The following is a 13715-nucleotide window of genomic DNA, read 5'->3' as shown; positions in this document are numbered from 1 at the left end:
TCTGACAGATATCCAAAATGATTTCCTCGACGCATGCATGTACCTATATTGCCTGCACATTGCGCCGTGTAACACAAAGTGTGATCTTTGAATTATAACATTATTAATTTCGTAGGTACTACATAGTGCCATATAATATATACTTTCTCAATTTAATAATATACTGTGATATTATATATATTATAAAAAAAACGTATTACTGCACATCTTTTTTTTAACTTAATTATCGGAAAACTTAAAGCTAAAACAGTTTAAATATTATATTATAAAATATAGAATTTGTGTGTAGTAATGTCTCTACTGAAGTTTTAAATTGTGATAATTTGTTGTTTTATCGTAATTATTACTAAAGAATAAAAAACAAATAAAATAGAAAATAAAAACTATAATATAAGACGTAGTATGTACCATGTATATGTCTGATTAGTATTTACTTATTTTAAATTCAATTTCGTCCAAGTAAAAACTCCCACTAAATTATTTATTAAGAAATTTCATTTTATTTTTCTTAAAACCGTGGTTTTAGATAACATTGGTAATTCATGTTGTGTAATAGATGAAGACGTAATAACTTTCAATTCACATTAATTTCCTAGTTTCATGATAATACAAAAAAAAATACTTTTCAATATATTTCAAGGTTGCTGAAAATATCGTACTTATAACCCATATAACCTTATTAATGCCTTATACATCTTACTCCAGAGATGCTAAGTGAGTGTTATAATGCTGTAGCTGCGCGTAACCAATTACATGAATGTTTGCTTTTCAAAAATAAACCACATAAAATGTAATACGATGAAAATAAAAGATAAGGCTAAACCACAAAGGATAAATGCGATACCAATAAAATTCGTTTTAATCGTGAGTAGTGACTATGCCAACAACAACAACAATGATATGCACTTTTTTTTATTACCACCTCGGACGAGCGAAGGATACGGTAAAAAACCTTCAAAGAAGGGAAACAAAAAAGGCAAACTCGAAACGCTTTTATTTTTTTCACACTCCGCCATTCCATCCGTGACAACACGGCTGTATACCCTATACAACTCACGACCAATTCTTTATAATAATATATTATACGCGTGCATTTGTTTTTACGAGTCTTTTTGGTATTATTTTCCTCCGTAGTGTCTATAAATGATAGAGTTCATTGTCCTGTAACCATAACATGAGGTATTATTTTTTTAAACTTATTATATACTTGACAATTTCTTGATAATTAATTTCATAATTCAAAAACTATGTTTTTTACACAACTTTAGAAGTGTAAACATAAATACACTTAATATTATGATTAGTAAGAATATAAGAATAAATCATTTTAATATATTTATTTACAATATTATAATATTAACCCGCCACTAATCGCGAGAGTTAAATAATCACACAATGTATTTATAAATGTGTTTTTCGTAATTATCTGTAATATGGATTCCTGATTTCGATTAACTTATCTAAATCAAAACATAATACGATAATGACATTTATTTTATCGAAAACTATTTTAGTTTGTTCGGTAAACTCGTGTCGAGAACAAGTATATCCGTTTGGAGAATATTTATCCCGTTCAACTGAAAAGTAATTTCTTATTTTACATTTTTTTTTTCGATTTCATTTTTTTCATTCTTATTAATTATAACACTTTAGGTACTGCATGTTTAATTTAAATTATATAATTATTTGTGAAAATTAATTATAAGTGTTGTTAGTTACAAAGTACCGACTAAAAGTATTATTTAATTGTATTTTATATAATGGAAAATTTTTACTCCTCGCGGCAAAAAGTAAAAAAAAAATTACGCGACCAGTGACGGGTTAAAATATTTTATAAACTATAATTTCTTATATAACATAAACTTTTAAATTATTATAAAAATATCCATGTTTAAGTTTCATTAACATATTATAATTTTTAAATAACTGATTTTCTCTTTAAAATTTAATTTCTGACATTTAACGTCACTAGATGATTAAAAAAAAATTAAATTAAGAAGTATGATAATACAATAACATTAATGAAAATAATATTTATTTGATATGCATATACAAACGTTGTACGAAGTTGATGCTTAAAATTATTTACACATTAATTTCACAAATAAGATTAATTGATAAAATAAATTTTAATCGTTAAAAAATTGACTTTGTATGATATCTATCGTTATATACATAAATAATGGTTCAACATGTATGAGTTTTAAATAACGTTAATTTGACTTGACTTATTGAATTATTTCATGTTTGGTGAATATTATTACTAGTCCACTAAAAGTTGAGAATTTATTGGGAATATTTTTTTTTGCCTAAAACACTTAAAATATAAACATCCCGCGATCAATATGCACTATGCAGTTTATTAAATAAGTCTCAACAATGTATTTTACGTATTATCGATGTTTTAGAATTAGAAATGATATATATTTATTTTATTTGTATATCTTTTTAATTTTTTCATCGTATTTTTGTTTTATGGGCTATTTATCGATTTTTTTTTTTATTAAAAGAATGCCTTTAAAAACAAAATAAACGAATGACGATATAATATTTATATTGTTTTATTAAATTTCGCTATATTAATTATCTTTAATAACTATCTCTATTTTTTCCTTATTACATTAAAAAAGAAAACTATAAAACGCAATATTCTTATAAATAATTATAACTATACTTTCGTATAATATTTTTTGATTAATATTTGTTATAATATTCTGAATACTTAGAAAAAAAAGATGAGTTAAAAAATATGATTACATTAGATTACCGAGTATTTCTCAGATGTATAAAGATAAAATCATTTTACATTTAAGTGAAACAAAAGTTGACTGACGATAGCTAAATTTATTAATATTATATTTTGTGGATTGAAATAAAAAGTATTTTATAAAATTACTATATTTTTTTTTTATATAAATTTCAATTAGGTTAGGTACTTCTCCACAAACATATATTTTATGTAATTTTTCTCAAAAAGTACATGATATTACATATTTTTACAGCTCGCCGTCATTTACTTTAATGTTTATTATTGTTTATTAAAAATTATGAAACACAAGCATTAAGCGATCATGATGAATCCTAACAGATGTCTTTCATGTTTCATTTTATTAAATGTATAAAATAATACCATTGTTACAAAAAAAAAGTACTCTGACGATGACTGACGACTGTCACAGTATTTCTTGTAACTCTGTAAAAAAATAAAAATAAAATAAGAACCAAGTATACGTTTCAAAAGTTTCTCATTTTAATAAATAATTTACACAAGTCTTAATTTAATAATACAATCCATGCCAATATACATCAATATATTACCTCTACGGCTTTGACTTCTATTTAAGCTGATAATTTATAATATAAATGGTTAAATCTATTCATTGAATTTATTGTGTTGTTTTATCGTTATGTATTGTGAATTTAATATAACATAATAAAGCTAACTGAAAATGTAGTTAATAAATGTAGACAATTTGATGTAGTATAATATCAGTAGTATATTATATTAGATAAAATAAATCCAACCTAATCGATTCTACAGATTCTAGTTGTTTTTATACTTTTATACTTTGTGCTTTTTTATATACTATATTTGAGTATAAGTTTAGCACGATAAGTTGTCAATAAAATGCTTCGATTTGCAACCTTGGGGTGGTAATGTATTGTAAATAGAATCTACTTTATATTCGAAAGAGATCAAAACCATATAATCGTATATGTAATTTTATACTTTGAAAAATGAACAAAGAATTAAGGAAAACATAATTTTTTTCTTTAAACCAGTTTTTAACTAAATTTATTTTTAATTTTGTAATAATTTAAAAATAAATAATTATACAAACTTGAAATTGTTATTTATATCATAATTTTATATTTAATACGTATAGTATAATCTTTAAAATATTTTGATATTTTTTGAACAATTTATAAACAATTACAATTTTCCATTAACTTTGTGATAGGTAATATGTATTTTTTTCTGTTTTACAGTATTTACAGAAAGACAAAACTAAATTTCAAGTTATATACATTTTAATGAAATCGTATAATTTTTAATGTATATTCTAATAATTAAACACTATAGTATTAGAGGAGTTGTATGTCAACCTACCGTAATAATAAAATTAAAATAAATGGATTTAATAGGTGTATAAAAAAAACATATCACGAAATCTACTTAGCGTTTTTATAGACTAACAGACCATCTGCTAATAATCGTTTTTCGAATACAATGTATATCATTGAATTAAAATTTAGCACGTCCATAATGACTCACTCGACATAATGTACAGCAGAGAAACAGTAACCACTCATCTATTTTTAAATTTTTTCCACTTAAAATTATAGATATGCGAGAAAAATAAAAATTCAATAGTCATCAATGGTTTTAGATAACTAAAAATATCATCAATACCATGCATTTATTTTTTTAGTTGTATTAGTTTTATTCTGATTATTAAAAATATTTTCGTTTCAGCGAGTCACAGTAAAAATTAATACATTTTTATACTCAAAAAAAAATGTCTGTACAAAAATGAATGATAACAATTACATTTTAATTCTGTGGGCAGTTAATAATATGAAGAATACAAATATGAATTGTCCATGTCTGCACGAAATATGTTGAATTCGAACGGCGGCTGCTGTTGAATTACAGTTTAGTGTTATAAAACTATAACAACTAGGTAACGAATAAATCTTAAAACAATAGTAAGTTACTATACTTCATCCACCATCATCAATAACGATACGATTTTGACACTTTGTGATATATATTACACGAATGATCCCCAGTGTTAGCAATTTCTCGATTAATATGACGACTCTCTGCCGTATTTATAATAATATTATTTACAATGATATTAAAATTCGTAACTTACCACTTAGCATATATATAGGTACTTAACAACTGACGTGAAACTTCTACATTATATTGTGTCTCGAACCTTGTGTCATGTTTTCATGATGATTCATGCGTATAGCGTATATAATTCAACATAGCTAGTACATTGTTTACCGACCATTTTTTCATACACATATCCATATAAATCCATAAACATACTTGTTTCATTTAAAAGTTTTTTTTAATATATATAATTTATAAACAAAGTAATTTTTATCGTTGAACATTCATTATTTTAAAATCTATTAACGATTTAAAAAAAAACTGTCTTAAATTTTAATTTTCCATCAAAATAAAGCAATATTATTTTAAGAAAATTATATTTTTTTTTTTACTTTTTTAACTGACAATTTAAATTTTTAAATTCATATTTTAAAGCAAAATACTTTTCAGAGTATTTATACATTTGATAAATAAAAAAAACAAATTTCGGACAATTAGCTTATAAATAATAAATTTTTAAAGTTTTAACGAGTAAAGTAGCGCAGATCAAAATATTGCGAGGTATTCAAGTATCCACTTTATTAACCAAAATTTTAAATGTTTGTAACTCAAATAATTCTGTTCGTCAGCATTTCGATTTTTAGTATCAAATTACTTAGAAAAATTTTTCATTGATAAAAAATGAAATGAAAAATATAATTTGTGATCATTCAAAAAAATTGAAAAAACTTAAAAAAAATAACGATGAAACATATGGGTATTAAAAAATATGATTCATTTTAAAAGTAATGTTTGATTTTAACTGTAAATTAAGTATGGAAAATATTTTTAAAAACGTTAATTGATTTTGAAATGAATAACGAAAAAAAATTGCATTGTATATATATTATTATATTACGTGTTTATGACAATGAAATTTATATTTATACTTAGATCGTCTATGGATACGGATTTACTTACAACCCGCCGCGAGTGACAATATATTGTACGCTCTTCGACAAAATATACAATAATATGTGCATCTGCACGTTAAATCACCTGACGTGAGGTAACCGTGACCCATTAATTAATATATATTGCGTAGTAAATTAATTGTGATGTGTTTATTATTATACCTTGTTAAATGAAACGATTTGTAGAGGCCGTGAATATCTTGTATTGTTTTTTACCTGTTAAAATATTGATTTTTTTTAATTTCACAATATTTTCACCACAACGTGTTATATTATCGTACAATATATTTGTTTTATGTACCAGTATGGACTTACTTAACGGAATATATCCGTTTTATAGGAATTATACTGAACACAATTATATATTAAATGCCATAAAATCTTTCAGAATAGACGCGCGGGACCAGTCGTTTTCATCTATATTTTACCAAGCCATGGAAAGAAGAATTGTAAATAATATTATTTGGGACAATTTTGATCCTTTGATTTAATACAGAAATAACATGGCGTCTCGGATTAAATAACAATCATATCCTTTTTTTATATAGCATTTTTATTATATCCTTAGGTTATCGTTTAAATATAATATCGAAGTATGGAGACAAACGATGCATTGTCTACAATAAATCAAATATTAACATATTTGATATTAATTATATTATATTACCAACTTATTTTAATTTCAAAACTAGTCTTTTATCGGCTAGTAACTAAGGTTTAACATCGTCATTAGTTAAATGAACGTCACAAACATTTTAATATATAATTTACGTACTATAATTTATTTGGTAATCAATTATATATTATATCATTCAAATACATGTATCATATATTCATTTTATACTGAAATTAATTTTCATAAAAATAATGGGATATTAAATTTGTATTTATCAATATTTTAAATATTATAGGGTTGTTAGAAGGAACGTAATTACCCGACATAACCATGGGCGTCCATTAGTATGGGGAAAAGATGGGGCACTCCCCTCTAGAAAAGTAATAACTTATAATTGAAAAACAAACAAATATAAAACAAAACAACACTATATGTTTGATATATTTTTTTTTCGTCTTACGCCAATTAAAATTATACGTATGGGTGCCCATGAACGTATTGGTAGATACGTCCCAATGGACAGAAACCTATTATCTATTTAGTTAAGAAGCGTATACAAATCTACGAATAAAGATTTTATTAAAAAATAAAATAACTCCTATTTTTATATTATATCTTATAAATTAAATTTATCCTTTTGTCAAACTTTCATTCAGTAATTTTACGAAAAAAAAACATGCAGTACTAAATTAGCCTCTTAATAGTATTTTGGAACACGCAACGCGTGTTATAAACGTGTATGACTAAAAATATAAATTTAAAATAAAATCAATTCAGTCCATTTAATTGATTAAAATATTATATTACATAATTGAAATAATGAAATTGAATACTTTAAGTTATAATGTGAACATTAGGTATTTTATGCTATATTTTATATTTGATTTATTTTCAAAAATGCAGGCTTTGCCCAGTAGTATTTATCACAATCAAATTTTAAATTTGACAACTATATTTTATAAATTTTAATTCAGCACAAAATATGTATGAATAATTACTAAGTGTGACATACTGTTAAAATAAATGTATATAAAATAATTTACAAAAATAATCAAATGAATTGTTTTAAAATAATCATGGCAAAAAGACAGATTCTTGTTGGCAATCCTCATCATTTTCACAATAGTTTGGTTTATACTGTTTATAGTATAATTGGTGGAACAAATAAGGAGTACAATAGGGGAGACGAGACTTGAATAAAAAGATGGAACTTTTAAATTAAATCAGTTTACAAAAAATTCAAAGTAATCAATATCTCCATTTAATAACTTCTACGAGGTACCAATATTGTAGCTTCAACTATTTTACTAATTTTGAATTAACAAATTAGTACATTATAACTGTAGTATATTTTTATGCGTATAAGATTCCTCATTATAACTTGTATAATGCTTTTTAAAATTAACTAAAAAAGATAAATTAGTGAACATATTTCAATATTTGTGTATAATATTAATATATAATGATAATATTAATAATTTTATACATTTTTTGACGTATACACTTAATGGGATGCTTATTTTGTTTTAGGTCTTTGTACAAATTTTACCTTCCGCTTGTATTTAATTTCCTCATTTTGCATTAAAATAAATTAATTTAAAACCCTTTTTGTTTTCAAATTAAATTACTGTCGAGTTTATCCTTTTTACAGGTATGAATGGGGACCGACAACTCACGTTTAAATATTTGAAAGTTAAGTATGCTTGAATGTTTTAGAATGATCATTTGTTTTGTTTCAATGAATTAAAAAAATATTCGTTCCATTAAAATGTAGTTTCAAAATGATTCAAATATAATATAACGGCTTCAATAAGATTTACTTTTATTTTGGAAAAGGATACACATATTATATATTATTCTTAACAGTTTATTAAATAAAATAGGTACGGCAAATTTATTTTATTATATTATATTATAATAAAGTTAGTTAAGTTACGTAATTACTCAGTGTTGTTAATTTCCTATTAAAAAATAAATGAATAATAGCATAATGTTTGTGCATTTATAAGAATAAAATAACATAATTAATTATTATGGTTAACACTACAGCTAATATTTAGTTATGACTAACATTTATTTACAATAATTAACATTAACAGTTATAATCTACTTAGCAAGACAGCTATTATGCTATTGCAATAAAAATTGAAAAATTAAATAATCACAATGAAAGTTTACTTATTGATAATAAGTAATATATTATACCTAATATAAAATATTTTATACAATATTATTTATAGAGCGATGAATTTATTTGAATTTACAACTCTGTGAATTTTAGTTTTAAAACAATTTTACATCAACTTTAAACTTATATATTTTATAATATATTTTCTAGCATAAAAATAAATCTAGTTAGTATCATACTGAATTAACAGTAAAAATGTTTTAGTACTTTAATAACTATCGGGAAAGGGAGAACAAATAATATTAAGGAAAAACGAGAATTTTTAAAACAATTTTTAACAAAATTGATTTTGATATTTTGTTGCCATTCAAAAATAAATAACGATAGGTCCATATTATTAAAATTTTCTATAAATGATGTAGTTTTCAAAATCATTTGAGCTGTTTTTAAACATTTTAAATTGTTTAGTTATTTTTTTTTTCTATAAATTTTAATAAAAATTTTATTAAAAAGCTTGAAAATATAACGTAAGTAATAAGCCGGATTCTTTTAAACTGCTAGTATTTGAATAAAAAAAAAAAACATCTATCTAATTTTTATGAGAGTTTTTAGACGCGACGAGTGATGAAATATGTAGTTAAAAATTATATACATTTTTAACAACCTTCCATAAAATTTTAAATTTACAAAATTCAATATTAAAGTAATTTTCAAGAATTATAAAATAAATTGAATATAATTCTACAAATATTTTTTATAAATGTCTAAATTTTAAATACTCACAAAGTTGAATATATTAATATATATTATATATTATATTATTATATAATATAATATATTAGTCTTTTTTTATGTTTTGATTTAAAAATTATTAATTGTAGAAACACTAGAAACTTAAAATATTCAGTGATTAATTAAATTATCATTTTCTATACTCGTAAATTTTGAAAATACTTATATTAATTTTGAAATATTTATAAAAACAAAGGAATCTTTTCATAAGCGCTCTAAAGTTCTAACAAACTTTTAACATAATGTCAGTTGTTACTAATAATGAAAAAAGTATCATCTACGGTTACTTATTCGTTTTTGATTAACAAAACCAATTTTTCGAAAATGGTTATTATGTGAAAATTTCTATTTTTCTCTGATTGATTTTTGTTTTTCTTAATAATTAAAAAAGATACTGAGTATTTTTGACATTTAATCCACCGAAGTACCAACTAACTTCTCATTTTTACTTTAAAATATATCGAAGTTATTTGAAAATTGAAGTATTATTTTTACTATAAAATATGACACAAAAATAAAAATAAAAACACAATTGTATATTCAATACAATTGTCACTTTGCATATAATTTAAAATTACTTGGCAGTCATTACTCAATTTAATGATATTTTACATAATTTTATAGGAATGGAATAAAAACCATAAATATATCTATACACTTATATTGTTATTATGTATTTAAATAATTATTTATTCATAAGCAAATTAATTATTAAAATGTACATACCATTAAATAATTAATGCTTTTCGTGGAAATTTAGGTATGTCATGGTGATTGTGTACACTAATACATTAAAAGAGTATTTGGTTTTTTTTTTTTTGAAAATCATAATATCGTTGGAAAGCTATTAGGTATTTATCTTATATAGTCACTATACTTTACCATTGTTCAGAAAACTTAACTTGTAAGTGACGAAACAATATAATGATAATATCTGGAAAATGATAACCTTTTGATATCAATTGTTTTCACTATTATTTTTTTTCGTTCATATATGTATATATATAAAATTATGAAAGTATAACCGCATATCATTATTCATTTAATGGTTATGGCATGTCTAAAAAAAACAGACCACTGTTTATAGATCAAATAACTGAGGTTAAATAACATAATTCAAAAAAAAATATATATAGTCATTATTAGTCAAATTAGGAGAGAAATGGTAAATACTGAATACTATAGATTAGGTCTTGCAATCAACGTAATTTTCAAGGCTCACTTGCTCGATGTTTAAAACGATTAAAATATTCTCCAATAGTGATTAAAACAAGATTAGACTGACAATATAAAACAATTTTAATTATGTTACATTTAGTTATGTGAACATTTTATCAAAAATAAAAATTAATAAGCTCTGTAATAATTGATTTCCGTTATATTTATATTTTTTACTTCGATTTGTATTCTTTTACAAGAGTACTTCATTGTAATATTTTATTAGTTTAGTTTTTTTAAATGTTCTTATTTTTGTTTTGTCGATGTTAGTCTTTATATGTTTCGATCTTGTTGAAATGTTAGTTCAAGATCGATTTTTTTCTAATACACGTTTTACTTTTTATATTTTACTCATATATTTCTTTAAAACTCCATCATGACTATTGTATACTATTTCTTTTGTAAATGTTATATTTGCTTTCAAAATAACACAATTGTGTGCATATATTTTATACTTTAAACTTTTTATTTGTTTTGATTAAGTTTAGAAGTATAATTTTACAAGTTTATTTCAGTTTATATATTTTAAGTATCAAACATTTTTTTATTAATAAGTGTGTTGGCATCAACAACCAAGTCATTATTCAAAAACTACATTGACATGATAGTTATATGCCTAAGCATGCACAAACAGTGTTATATTATAAAATTTATGAAACATACATATTTTGTTTGTTATAATATATATTTTATTTTTAAAATTTTGATATTGATGCCGGTGTTGAAAAAGCTGTGAATTTAGTGTTTGTTTTATTATTCGAGTGCTTCTTCCATTGTTGAAGGATAGTCGAAAATATTTCTTTGCAGCGGTGTATAGTGAACAATGTAAGATTATGTGTTTTATTGTGAAAATTTCCTCACATTGATTATAGTTAAGTTGTATTATGTGTATATGTGCAAAGTTAGTGTGTCCGATTTGTACTCTTGTGGTATAATGTTTCAACGAAAAGAAATATTCGGTTGAGTATGGAATTTATTTATTATTTTTTTTTTTTCATTAAGCTATTATTAGTAATTGGTATTTCATTACAAGAATTAGAATAATTATATTTTCATCATGATTATTAAACTACCATTTTTTATTTACCAATTTTCTTTATTTTAAATTGATTATGTAATTAGTAATTATTTGCAGTGAAAGAATTGTGATGGCTTACTAAACATAATAAATTGCAAGACGATGTGTTTGATATGATATAATATGTATTATTATCTTGTATAATTTTGATGTTTCTGATACTTATCTATCATCGATAGAAATATAGTGAAACAATTATGTTTGATTAAACATAAATCATTATAACAGACTTCAAAGTGTTTTACAGTTTTACTCTTTGGTTATCATCGCAAAAAAAACTATAAGTGCAATGTAAATTTACAATTTATATATAATGATACTTATATTTATATATTATAATATTATGAAGTCCATAAAATATTAATTAATTTAATATAACTCTAATGTTAAGATATATTGTAATTTTATAATTATTATATTGATAGTAGGTATATATAAATTAAGGTCTTACTTCTTACAAACTATAACTGATCACAAAGTTTGCAAAATCAACATGCGTTATTACTTTTAGCATTGAGGTCCTTAGTTTCCAACATTGGTTAACTATAATATATTATCGGATAATCAATACGTAATTATATTGAAATAATTTATTACTATGTACGCCAAAGTTTAAAAGTAACCATCCCTCCCCAAATTGAAACAAGGTGCCCATAAACTTGACTTGTAAACCATTGTGCAGCGTGCCATCCTTACACCTCATTATTAGCAGGTAGTTTCGTGCCAAAGTTTCAGAAAAGTTCTACAATTTTAATCATACTTTGAAATTTTGAATAATATTATACCATAAAATTGTCTTTGGAATAACACAATATGAATATTATGGTGTATGTAGATATTCAAAATTTGTTTATGACACTTTATCCAATTAAAATTCACGATTTTATCAACTTTGTAACCAATTAACTTATTTCAACAACTCATAATAATATGTAGTAGACAAATTAATGTATAAATATTTATTATTATAATTTATTTATAGTGATCAAAATAAGACAACAAAATTATTAATAATTATCATAAGGGGTTGAGTATAGGCAATTTCAAGACAAACTACTAAGAAAATAAAAATGTAATTTTTGTACATTTTATCAGAAAAACCCTCTTTTCCCTTCTTACTTCATTTTTAAAGAAATCCCAATTATAAATATTTCTACTCACTGCAATTACACTATCTCATTATGCGTTATCTAACTATTTACATTCTGTGTTCCCTATATTTTATATTTGTATTAATATATTATATTTTATATAATATAATATATGCCATATGGATCTTATCTAATTGTATTATCAAACTATTCATATTATGAAGTGCATATTAACTTTGTATTTTTGTTTTGTTACGATTAATAATTTAGTTCATTATCTAGATTAATAGTGTATATTGTTTATCATTTTCAAACTGTAATGGTAGTATTAAAGGCTAAATAAATAAAATATATATATATATTAATACATTTAAATATGTTTTTAATGAAAGATATCTCTGATTATTATTTATTAACAATGAGTTTACAATTTAAAATAAATTTGGGTTAAAACGTATTAACATGAAATGATTTACACAATGTTCATATTATACTAATACATGTTTATATACATATCATGTCTTGTGTAAGTCGAATGTATAAAGTATTTGTAATCATAGAGAAAATTATGTTCACCATTAGATGACTAGATACATTTAAAATAATTAGTTAACATTAATAATAAGTAGATTGAAATTACATTAGATTTAGTACAAACTTCTCAAATTTGAAATTCGTAAAAATATTTTATCAATAATTTATATATCGGTTGTACTGTAATCGTATATATATTATAATAAATATCAATTTGATTTTTAAAATTTAAAGAAACAATAAATTACAATATAACTTAACAAATAATTTATACATACTTATCAATTCATAATATAATCATTTCAAATTACCGATTTTGTTTTAAATGTACAATTATTTTTATGATTTGATTTTTTCAAGTTTATACAATCAATTTGTGTTTACATGTTAAATTTTCATACTTTTTATTAATGATATGTGTGTAAATGTTATTGGCCAAAAAAATAGTCCATAATATAA

The sequence above is a fragment of the Aphis gossypii genome, chromosome 3, assembly GCF_020184175.1.
Source record: "Aphis gossypii isolate Hap1 chromosome 3, ASM2018417v2, whole genome shotgun sequence".
Taxonomy (NCBI): domain Eukaryota; kingdom Metazoa; phylum Arthropoda; class Insecta; order Hemiptera; family Aphididae; genus Aphis; species Aphis gossypii.
Note: the sequence above shows the minus strand (reverse complement) of the source record.